Consider the following 11,501-nt stretch of genomic DNA (forward strand, 5'->3'; position numbering starts at 1 on the left):
TGTGGGATCTTCCCGGACCGGGGCACGAACCCCTGTCCCCTGCATCGGCAGGCGGACTCTCAACCACTGCGCCACCAGGGAAGCCCAAGAAAGAGATGAAGTTTTATTTTTTTTTTTTTTTTTTTTTTTTTTTTTTTTGGCTATACCGCGGAACTTCCCTGATCAGGGATCGAACCCGCACCCCCTGCAGTGGAAGTGTGGAGTCTTAACCACTGGACCACCAGGGAAGTCCCATATGTTGAAATCTTAACCCCCAATGTGATGGTATTTGGAGGTGGAGCTTTGGGAGATGATTAAGTCATGAGGATAGAGCCCTCATGAATGGGATTGGTACCCTTATAAAAGAGACCCCAGAGGCCTCCTTTGTCCCTTCTGCCATGTGAAGTCACAGTAAAAAGACAGCCACCTATGAACCAAGAAGTGGGCCCCACCAGATCTTGGGACTTCCTAGCTTCTAGAACTGTGGGAAATAAGTTTCTTTGTTTATGAGTCACCGAGTCTGTGATATTCTGTTATAGCAGCACAAAAGGACTGTGATAACAAATACTATAGACTGAGTGGCTTAAACAACAAGCATTTATTTTTCACAGTTCTGGAGGATGAGAAGTTCAAGATCAAGGTGCCAGCAGATTCAGGATCTGGTGAGAGCCCTTTTCCTTGTTTTCAGACTGCCTTCTTGCTGTATCTTCACATGGTAGAAAGAGAGAGAGTTCTGGTCTCTTTCTCTTTTAAGGGCACTAATCCTATCCTGGAGCTTCACCCTCATGACCTTATCTAAACCTGGTTATTTCCCAAAGACTCCACCTCCAAATGCCATCACATTGGCGATTATGGCTTCAACATATGAATATTGGGGGACACAAACATTCAGTCCATAGCAGCTGTTAGCAATGGGAGAGAGCTAGGTAACCTAAAGAACTATCAGGGTACTTTGAGATCAAGAAAGCATGGCAGTGAATGGGGAGGATTCTGAAGCCATAACCAACAAATGTTTTTATAACACCAGCAAAATGAGGTAGACAATCACCTTTTTTTCAGTGTTATGTGCAAGTCACTGTGCTAAACACAGTTGACCCTTGACCAACGCAGGGGTTAGGGGCACCAATCTTCCACATATAAAATCCATGTATAACTTATAGTCGGCCCTCTGTATCTTCAGTTCCTCCATATCCATGGTTCCACATCTGTGAATTCAACCAACTTTGGATCATGGCTGTGTAATGAGCCTCCCAAAATTTAGTGGACTAAAACAACCATATTATTCTGTGGGTCAGGAATTTGGATAGGGCACAGTCTTGTCCCTACTTCTCCATGCCTGGAGCCTCAACTAGGGAGACTTGAATGGCTGATGGGAAGTCTGGGGACTGTAAAAGCTGAGGCTGGAAGATTCAATTACAGAATGGTTTTCTCATTCACATATCTGTCACCTTGTTGGTGGAGCTCCTACAATTAATGTCTCCAGCATGCCCTTAGTAGTCTTACATGGCTGCTTGGAATTCCAGGAACAAGGAAGAAGCTGCAAGGCCTTTTATGACCTAACTTCAGAAGTTACATAGCTCACTTCTACTGTTGGTCATAAGCTCACCCAGATTCAAGGTAAGGGACACAGACCTCACATCTCAATGGGGAGTATGTCAAAGAATTTGCAGACATATTTTACAACCACCATACATTATTATATTTAATCTTCACAATAACCCTGGGATGTGGATTAAAGAATGTTTATAGATATGGAAAGTAATGCACAGAGACATTAAGGAACCTGCTTGGGATTACTTAGCTAGCAGGTGGCAGAACCAGGATTTGAACCCATTTTCTGAGTCCAAAACCCATGTACTTAATTACTAAGTATGTACCTCATGTACTGTACTACTTTGTAAATTAAAGGGCTTTTTTCGTCTGTTCATGTGTTTCACACAGATATACGTTGAGGCGGAAAAAGAAGCATAATTTTAATTTTAGGGTAATTTCCATTTTGTGGATGAGCTGGTAGAGTTGAGAATCAAGCATACATGTTCAGACTTTAATTAAGAGTTGTTGCACTCATTACCCTGCTGTATCTAAGGATAAACTCACGGTAAGAATCATCAGCTCCACTTAAGTATGTACAGTTTCATAAAACTACATATTGTGCAGATGAGCCAACCCTATGCTATTTTCATTATATAATGCTGTCAAGAACGTGATATGGCCCAATAATTATATGGTGGTTTGATAATATGAGACAACAAGCAAACAATCCCATAGGAAAATGAACCTGATAATTAGGCTGAGTCAGAACCAGGTCCAGAAACAGGAGGAAGAGGAGAAGGCGGTATTGCCTACTAACCCAGGATACTGAGAGTAAAATGAAGAAATGTTTTGTGTTTTGGTTATAATTTTTCTAAAAATTATTCAGGTAGTCATATATAACCAGAAAATTTCAATATTATATGGCTAAATGCTAACAAAGCATTGCATATGGTTTGCCAGTTTGCTGTGATAACACAAACGATAAGTATTTAAGATAACTCAGGAGGGCTTCTAGAGATGAAAACACTTTGGCAGAGTTTTAAAGGATGAGTGTCATAATTATTTGTTTACATGATTGTATTCCCTACTTGAGCAAAATCCTTTATTTCAGTCCCATTTATCTTCATAACCCTGAATGATGCCCAGCCAAGTCTACAACAAAATAAGATATCAACAAATGTTTGTGTTGAATGAGTGATTAAAGTAATAGATGAATAGATTTCTTATTAGGCACATTACCAAATGGATCATCATTTGTTTTCTCTGACCAGCTCACTTCACTGAGAAGTGAAGGTATAATCAATCAAGAAAAGAGAAGAGGAAGTTATCCAAATTAAAGCCATGTTGTACAGTTTATTGTCAGCCTTGTTGTTCAGTTTAGTGTACAGCATAGTGTCACATTTATCCTGGAAGAATAATCTACATACCAACCCACACTGTGATGTGGGAGAAGCCTTGAGATAAGGGGAATTTGACAACATCACACAGATAGGAAGTTTTAAGGCAGCATAATGCTATAAAAAGACTTCAAGTTAAAATTTGGCTCTGATATTTGTTTCTCATGTGTTCTTATCTCATCTCTGAACCACAATTTCTTCAGCTGTAAAATAGGGACAATAATAACCTCCTCCAGCTCTAATGTGGGATCAAATGAAACAGTATTTTTCAAAGCACATGTCTCAATGGTTAGCACATTGTAGGTACTCAATAAATCTTACTGATACTTTAATCAGTGTTTTTTCTTTATAATTCTGAGTAGTTCTCAATTCATAGTTATTTGATATTAGAAGAAGACATATAGAGGTGTGCACACAGTCTACAATCACTCTATTGATATCAGCAGACAAAGGCTTTAAGGGAGGAGGGGGTGCTGTAATCCCATTAATCGGGCCATCAGGAACAGTGGTCCAGGTTTCACACAAGAGCACTGACCCAGGAAGGGCTAGAATGGAGCCTGCACTCTGCTCACCAAGTTGCCAGGCTGCTTCCACCCCGAGTGAGTACCTTGCACCAAGGCCTCCTAGGGGCTAGCTCAGTCCTGTCTTTTATTATATCATGTAGAGCACAGATGGTGGACTGTGATAAAATAAGGTTGCAAATCTCTAGCTTGAGGCAGATTCTATGAGCAAGTCCCTTTCTGTTTTCCAAACCAAAAAGCAAATATAATTTTGGAACAGAGACAGTTCTCATAGTATTTTGAAATCATTACATATCCTCATCTCTTACTGTACTTTATATCATTAATTAACTTGGGATGAGATTTCCTTTCTTAATGTAACTTACTTAAGTATAATAGATAGCAGTTAAAGAGTTACAAGAAAGAGAGGAAAGTTGTTAATTATTTGGTCAATTCTAGGAAATCTTCAGATCTGTAAAGGGGAATTTGACCAGTCATATCCCAGAAGAGCAGAAAATGCCAGAATTTCCCTTAGTGGCCAAGGAAAGAGGCTAGAAATAATTATACATTTATAGTTTGTGGCCCTATTACACAGTTGTTTGCTTTTGCATCATACCCCTAATCACTTGTTTCTATAGGTCAGCAGAGACCAGTCTCCAAGAAAATCCACCAGGGTGGGAGGAGTATTCAACTGGGGATTTAAAGGCAAGAAAAACTATGAAGTATGTCTTATGTTTTAGACTCTTCCACAAGTAAAATTGTATGTAAATATCAAAATAACCTTTTGCAGGTATTTTATCTCCATTTACAGACAATAAGCTGAAACTCAAAAAGGTACACATAGCTGCTAAGAAGCCAAGCCACAGTCAGCACCTGAAGTCAGGTTCCATGTTCTTTCCACTTTATTGTAGCTCCTCCCTCTGAATAGCTCTGACCTCGGGTATATCCTCAAGGTTAGCTTCAGCTAAGCCAGGATCATCAGATGATTTTAAAAGCCCAAAGTCTATAAAACCTCTCCAGAGCCCAGGGACGTGTTCAGGAGAGTGTGGGGTCAGAAGCAAGCTGACCAACATTGTTCATTTGCACAACCCACATTCCCTTACCTTGTTACAGTGGCTGACAAGAAACAGCTACCAAATCCTGCCAAACCCAGTGCAGCTCAATTTTCCACTGCACAGACAAGCTTCCTCCGCTGTAAGTCTGTCTCTTTAATGGCTTGCAGCCAGAGAAGAATGAGAAGTCATCTCTCAGCAGAGAGGACAAAGTAAGGCAGCTAGATTGGCCCTAGTGGAGCCCTCCAGAAAGCAGCCATCTCCCTCCCCTGGACGTGTCACCCCTGGTCCCATGATTTTATTGGTGACATAAAGCAAAACACATACTGTGATCCCTTCTAGATAACTGTGTGGGCTCCATTCCCAGCACTTTCAGGATCAACGTTCAGTTCTCATCACACTTCTTATCTGTCCCAACACCTTGCATGTGCCTGGAGCTTGCGGCTTCCCTGGGATGACTAATTTCACTTTTATCACTTCAACTTCCACAACTCTCATTTCAAAGGAAAAGAAAAACAATATTTGAATGTGTCTGACCTCTTCCCAGGCTTTCTGAAGTCCCAGAGGAAGAGGACCATCTAAGTAGAAAGAGGAACATTCATTCATTCATCAGTAAATCATTTATATGTTAATATTTGGAAGCAATTAAGAGCAGGGGCTTTAGCATCACAGTGATGGGGTTCTAATCCTGGCTCCTCTGCTTGATAATTGTTGGACGAGTTATTTGATATCACTATGTAAAAAGAGGTACTATAATACATTAATCATACCTACTGCATTTTGGAAGTCAGTTGGGAAAATGTGAATAAAGCATTCAGCATGGCACCTCTCATAGAATAAGTCGTCAGGGATTGCTCACTCTTGTGTGTGTGTGGATGAGTGGAGGTCTGGCACCGAACTGGGTTTTTAGGAGCCAGAGGTAAGTAAGAGTCTATCTCTGACTTCAGGGGTGAATAATTACAAATTACAGTAGATGTAAAATTATAATACAGGAAGTATTGAACTATAGATACAGAAGTGACCAGAGAAGGAAGTATGAGATTTAGTCTAGGGGTGTCCCTCCCCTGAGCTCCTTCAGGATCTCATTCTTATCCTAATGCAGCATGTTCACTCTCTAATAAAATAGCTCATCTATTTATCCCATGAAGCTGAGCTCCTTGAGGGCAGGAGTTTGTCTTTTCATATTCTGTCCTTTTCTGAATACTCATGATCCATCTAACACACAGCTTACATAGAAGGTCCTCAGTAAATATTTGACAAAAGAATGAACGGTGGGAGGAGATGTGTAAAACATGTTCTGGGTACAATGAAGAGACCATTGAGGTTTGAGTAGGTTCATGCAGACATAAAAATAGGAAGAGCTTCGTTATGGGAGGCCTAGTATGCTAGAATAAGAAAATTGAACTTTATCATGCATAGTCACAGAAGACAAAAGAAACAACAAAAGAAGTATTTAAATTTTGAACAAGGTGCTCAAGGGCAAATGGAAAAATGTGAAGAAGATAGACTAGTTGATATATTAAGGTAACGGTCCAGAAATGAGGTAGTAGGGGTCTGAGCTAAAGTGACAAGAATAGAAATGGAAATTAAGGGACAGTTTTGAAATGCTCCCGAAGAGGGAGATGTGACAGGACTTGGTGACTAACCAGATATGGTAGAAAGGAAGGGAGAGGAGTCAAGTTTGAGTCTGATCATTAGAGTATTCGTGGCAAATAGAATGGGTCTTGAGTACCTCTCCTTTAGGAAGGAGATTTGCAAACTAAAAGGCTGCCCTTAATTTTGTTGGGGAGGAAGAAACTTTACTCTTCTAGGTTCTTCTGTCTGGTCTAAGAATCAAATTGACATGAGACAGATGAACAGGAGAAGTCAAACAAAATTTAATAAGATGTATACATAGGAAAAACTCAGAAAGACCGAGTAACTCACCAAAATGGCTGAAACCAGTCACCTTAAATACCATCTTCAGCTAAAGCCAAAAGAGGATGTGGAAGTAGTGGGTGGGGACTTCAAAGGAGAGGAAGGCAATTGACAAGGACTTGGAAAATGCAGAGACAATATGCAGGATATGCAGAGACAATGGGACACAGAGAAGAATTTTGACAAACAGACTTTGCTGAGTTCCTCCCGGTCTGCACAACTACTTCTTCCTGTAGTTATCTACGGTGATAACTACCTTCCTGGAACCTGTCCTCCATCTACATTCTTTAGGCAGTTAGGGGGATGCTCAAAGTTTCTTCCTGAGTCTTTTGGGCCTTCATTATTTTTCAGCTCAAAGTAGTCTGCATGCCAAAGAGATAGTTGGGGGTGGCAAGTTTTGCTCCCCTACAATTTCAGTATTTCTCACCTGTTCTTGTTCTTCTTTTAGATAAGAACTGGGGTGAGAAACCCTGTGGAAGCCAGTGACAAGGAGCTTGTTCCTAAGAGAAAATGGAGGTAGACAATACAGGCCATGATGTTGAGAACAGGTCACCATCTCTTATTCCTGGAAGCAGCCATCCTTCCATCTGCCTTCTCATCCATCCATTCAATTTTCCAGCCATCTATCCTTCTAACATACATTTCTTGAGTACCTACCTCAGGCCAAGAAGTGTTCTGCTTTCTAAATATTCCATAATGACAGATAGTTTGCTGCTCCCTATGAGTCACACGACTGCAATAGCAACTATACAAAGTACAGAATGATCTTAAATTGTTTTTATTACATTGATTGGTTCTGTTTCTTCATGGGGACAGCAGTAAATTGCTCTTTTAAATTAGCTTTGAGACACTATAATTTCAGCTCTAAGTGCAGAAATTGAACTGCTTTCAAGGATAGCAAAATGATGGCAGTATCCTGGTGCTAAAATACAATGACAAGCTAAAATACAATGAAGCATTCCATTGCCCTATGGGAACTGTATGTCTATGCTGAGAAGGGCAGCATGCTCTGTGAGCTCTATAACTAAACTCCCTGAGTGTCTCCTTTCTCTCTATAAAGCAGAGGTGATATGCATGCCTACCATCGAACTGACAGGATTGATGGAAGGATCACAAGAGGTAATGTCTGTGACTGTGCCTTGTGAGATACATTAATATAAGGGAGTATTATTTTTGTCACTGCAGTTTTGTTCTAAGAGGACTATTTGTCAAGAATGTTCCCCAAGTCTCTCTTATTCCATTGTATTCAACTGGAAAAAACAAATACTGTTAGTCCAGGTAATGGTTAAATTAATAGTGTAATTTTGCTGCTATCTAGCTAAGTGACCCTAAGCCAAATGTTTAACCTTTCAGTTTTCTCATCCTTAAAACAGAGAGGATCACAATATATGTCTTAGAATGTTGTTGTAAGTCTTACACCTCTCCAGCCACTCCCCAAATCCTTCAGCCTGAAAAATACCATGTTTCAGGTTTCACTTCTAATTCTTATCATTCCCTGATAGCTCCTCCCCTCACCTGGGTTTCTACTCAGTAGACTTCTGTCAAATTTCTATCAGGCACCTATGATATACTCACTTATTGTTTTTCTTCCCTGTAGACTAGGCTCCTTGCAAGGTTGGCTCATTTGACCTTGTGGTGCTAGCAACCAGCATAGTGCCTTCAAAAGCAGGTGTTTAATAAATGTTTGCTGAAATAAGTGAATAAAAGATATGTATGACAATGCTTTGTACCCTATAGGAGTTAGCTCTTGGTAATAATTCTGAATCTCATTTGTTAAATGTTACAGTGTCTGAGTGAATTCATGGTAAGGCAAAAATTAGTATAATAGTTTTAATGGGGAAGAATGACTTTAATAATTTTTGTAGCTCAGTAATTCTTAACCTGGGCAGTTCTGCCCCTCAGAGGCCAACTGGTTGTCAAAACTGGAGGAGGGTATTACTGGCACCTAGTGAGTAGGGGCCAGGATATTGCTACTAAACCCCCTACAAGGCACAGGACAGCCCCCAAGACAAAGAATTATTTGCTCAAATTGTCAGTAGTGCCCAAATTGAGAAACACTCCCCTCATACTCTTGCCTCAAACACAGGATGTGCTATCTTTCAGTTTCTGCAGGTGATTTAACATTCTATAAGCTTGTTTGGCATTTATCAGTCTGCAGTTTCACAGAAGGGACTATATGATTATTCCACAGAAAACTTCTTTTACAAAATAGGCTGTGGTTTTCTCACAGCGGTACTAACAAGAGAACAGCAAACAGGACTGTAAGTCAGTAATGCCTTCGATACCTTTCCATCTCACAGCAGACACTGGCCTGGTTCGTCTTTGATTAGGGGAACAAACTCTGGAAATCTTGGAGGAGAAGTTAGACTTTGCTCCCTTCAGGCTAAAGAACCTTGTCACAGAGCTGTTTCCTCAAAGACTATAGCAGTATAACCATGGGAACAATCCTGGTTTCCAAGGGAACACACACACACACATATGTAAATAGTATATTTATATAAAAATTTATTTTTTAAATACATATGGTATTAGATATTTTGATAGTTTTTCTGTTTTTTAACTTTTTTTGAAGTGACTTTTGTTTTCCTCTTAAGTCTAAAAACCTTACTGTGACCCTACCCCCACTGATTTATCTCATCTAATGTTACTTCCCACCTCTCTCCGCATTTCTGTGTTACAGCCACAGAAGCCCTATTTTTGTTTTTGTTTTTGTTTTTTTTTTTGCGGTACGCAGGCCTCTCACTGTTGTGGCCTCTCCCGTTGCGGAGCACAGGCTCCGGACGCGCAGGCTCAGCGGCCATGGCTCACAGGCCCAGCCGCTCCGCGGCTTGTGGGATCTTCCCAGACTGGGGCACGAACCAGTGTCCCCTGCATCGGCAGGCGGACTCTCAGCCACTGTGCCACCAGAGAAGCCCCACAGAAGCCCTATCTTAATTCCTTCAACCTCCTGCATTCTGGTCCACTTCTCTGTCAGAAGCATCCATAGGTCACCTAGTTAATTCCTATTCACCTCTCAGAGCTCAGCTCAAATGTCAGTTTCTAGAGATCATCTGCTGTGGTCCTATAGGAATTCAGGCCCCAAATTAGACCCTCATCTTGTGCCCCAGTCATTCTCCCTAGTACTTATCACAGCTGTCATTAAATCAGTTCTCTAATGTCAGCTCTGTAACAGGGACTATTTCTGTGTTTGCAAGTAAACCATACATATAGTTGGGACACAATAAAAATTTGTTTAATTAAGAAAAATAACTTTTAGAAAAAGAATATCCTCATTTCAAGTTTAAATGATGCTTGGCAAGTAGTTCCTAATTCAGACAAACATCTTACAGAAAGTATACACAAAGACCCTGTGAGTGAAAACATTCAGGTTGAGTTGAGAGCTATGACTATATAACTTGTTTTCTCCTACATCTAGTTGTACTAGGGGAGAAAATTCTTTTTACAGTTAGTAAAAAAATGTTAACTGCTAAGAATATTATGAAATGTGTGTAAAGCTTTGTGAAAAAACTAAAAAAATGTATTGAGGGATATGAAAGATTTTGTAAATGAAGAAACAAAATAGTTCAAAAGTGTCTGTTTCCCCTAAATCAGTTTATAGATTGGTGTAATCTTATTCAAAATCCCAATGATATTTTTAACATATTAAAATGATTTATAGAATCACTTGGTCAACTTCACAGATAAAGATAGCTAAGAGAATTTTGAAAATGATGAGATCAGAATTGACCTAGTAAATATTAAAACTATACTGATTTTTTTCAGTATGGCAATAGGATAGAAATCAAAGGATAGAACAATGAAATAGAACAGTTAATAAAAAAATAGATCCGAGTGTATGTAAAAACTTGGTAAATGATAAGGGAATTATGCAGACCAATGAGAAAAGGTAGATTAATTGACAAGAGGGAACATTGAATATTTGGGAGGGAAATCAAGTTAGCTTACTTCTTACCGTATACCAAAATAAATTCTAGTGAGTTAAAGACTTAAACTTAAAAAAATGAATGAATAAGTAATTAAATAAATCATAAGGAAAATAAAACAAAGTATAAATGAATACTTTACAGTTTTTTTATGGATATAGACTTTGTGAGCATAAAAGCCATGGAGGAAATCACAAAGGGATAGATCAATATATTTGTTACATGATACTGGCTACTTTAATTTCTTGAGTGCTTCGTATATTCTAGCCATCATTCTATGTGCTTTAAATATGTATTAATTGATGAAAATTCACCACCCACAATAAGTGTAATTAAGATGTCCATTTTACAGAGAAGAGAAGTAAGGCAGAGAGATGTTAAAGTAATTTGACCAGATCACACAGCACAGAGATAGCAGAGCCAAAATTCAAACCCAGGGAATCAGATACCAGAGCTTCTGTCCTTCACCACCGTGCTCTTTGGGCTGCTACAAAAAACTACATAAAACTGTACATCTAAAATAAAATAAACATCCAGAAAGTTAAAAAAATCCCATTAAGTAAAACGCAAATAACAAATTGAGAGAAGTATTTTCAACAAATATGACCATAAAGATATATCCTTTATATTAGTCCCTCTTGTTTGCCCCATCCTTCTTATTTCAGTAGTCATCATATTAAGAATATATTTACATGTGTGTGTCCATCTAAAGAGCTTTCATAAAGCAGTAAAAAAAGACAACACTCAAGTAGGGAGTAAATGGACAATAACATGATCAGAAACTTCAGGAAAAGACTTAGAAATGGACTATAAACAAATATATATATATATATATATATATATATATATACACACACACACACACACATATATATATATTTAACCTAACTAATAACAAAGTAATAGCTAAATAAACCACAACGTGTTATTTCCCATCAAATCAGAAAACATTTACTGGTATGTTAATACAAGTTTTCTAGAAGCAATTAGTTTTTAAATATCAACAGATAAAAAGGTTATATATATATATATATATTTTAAACATCTTTATTGGAGTATAATTTCTTTACAATGATGTGTTAGTTTCTGGTTTATAACAAAGTGAATCAGCTATACATATACATATATCCCCATATCCCCTCCCTCTTGAGTCTCCCTCCCACCCTCCCTATCCCACCCCTCTAGGTGGTCACAAAGCAC

The sequence above is a fragment of the Physeter macrocephalus genome, chromosome 16, assembly GCF_002837175.3.
Source record: "Physeter macrocephalus isolate SW-GA chromosome 16, ASM283717v5, whole genome shotgun sequence".
NCBI lineage: Eukaryota > Metazoa > Chordata > Mammalia > Artiodactyla > Physeteridae > Physeter > Physeter macrocephalus.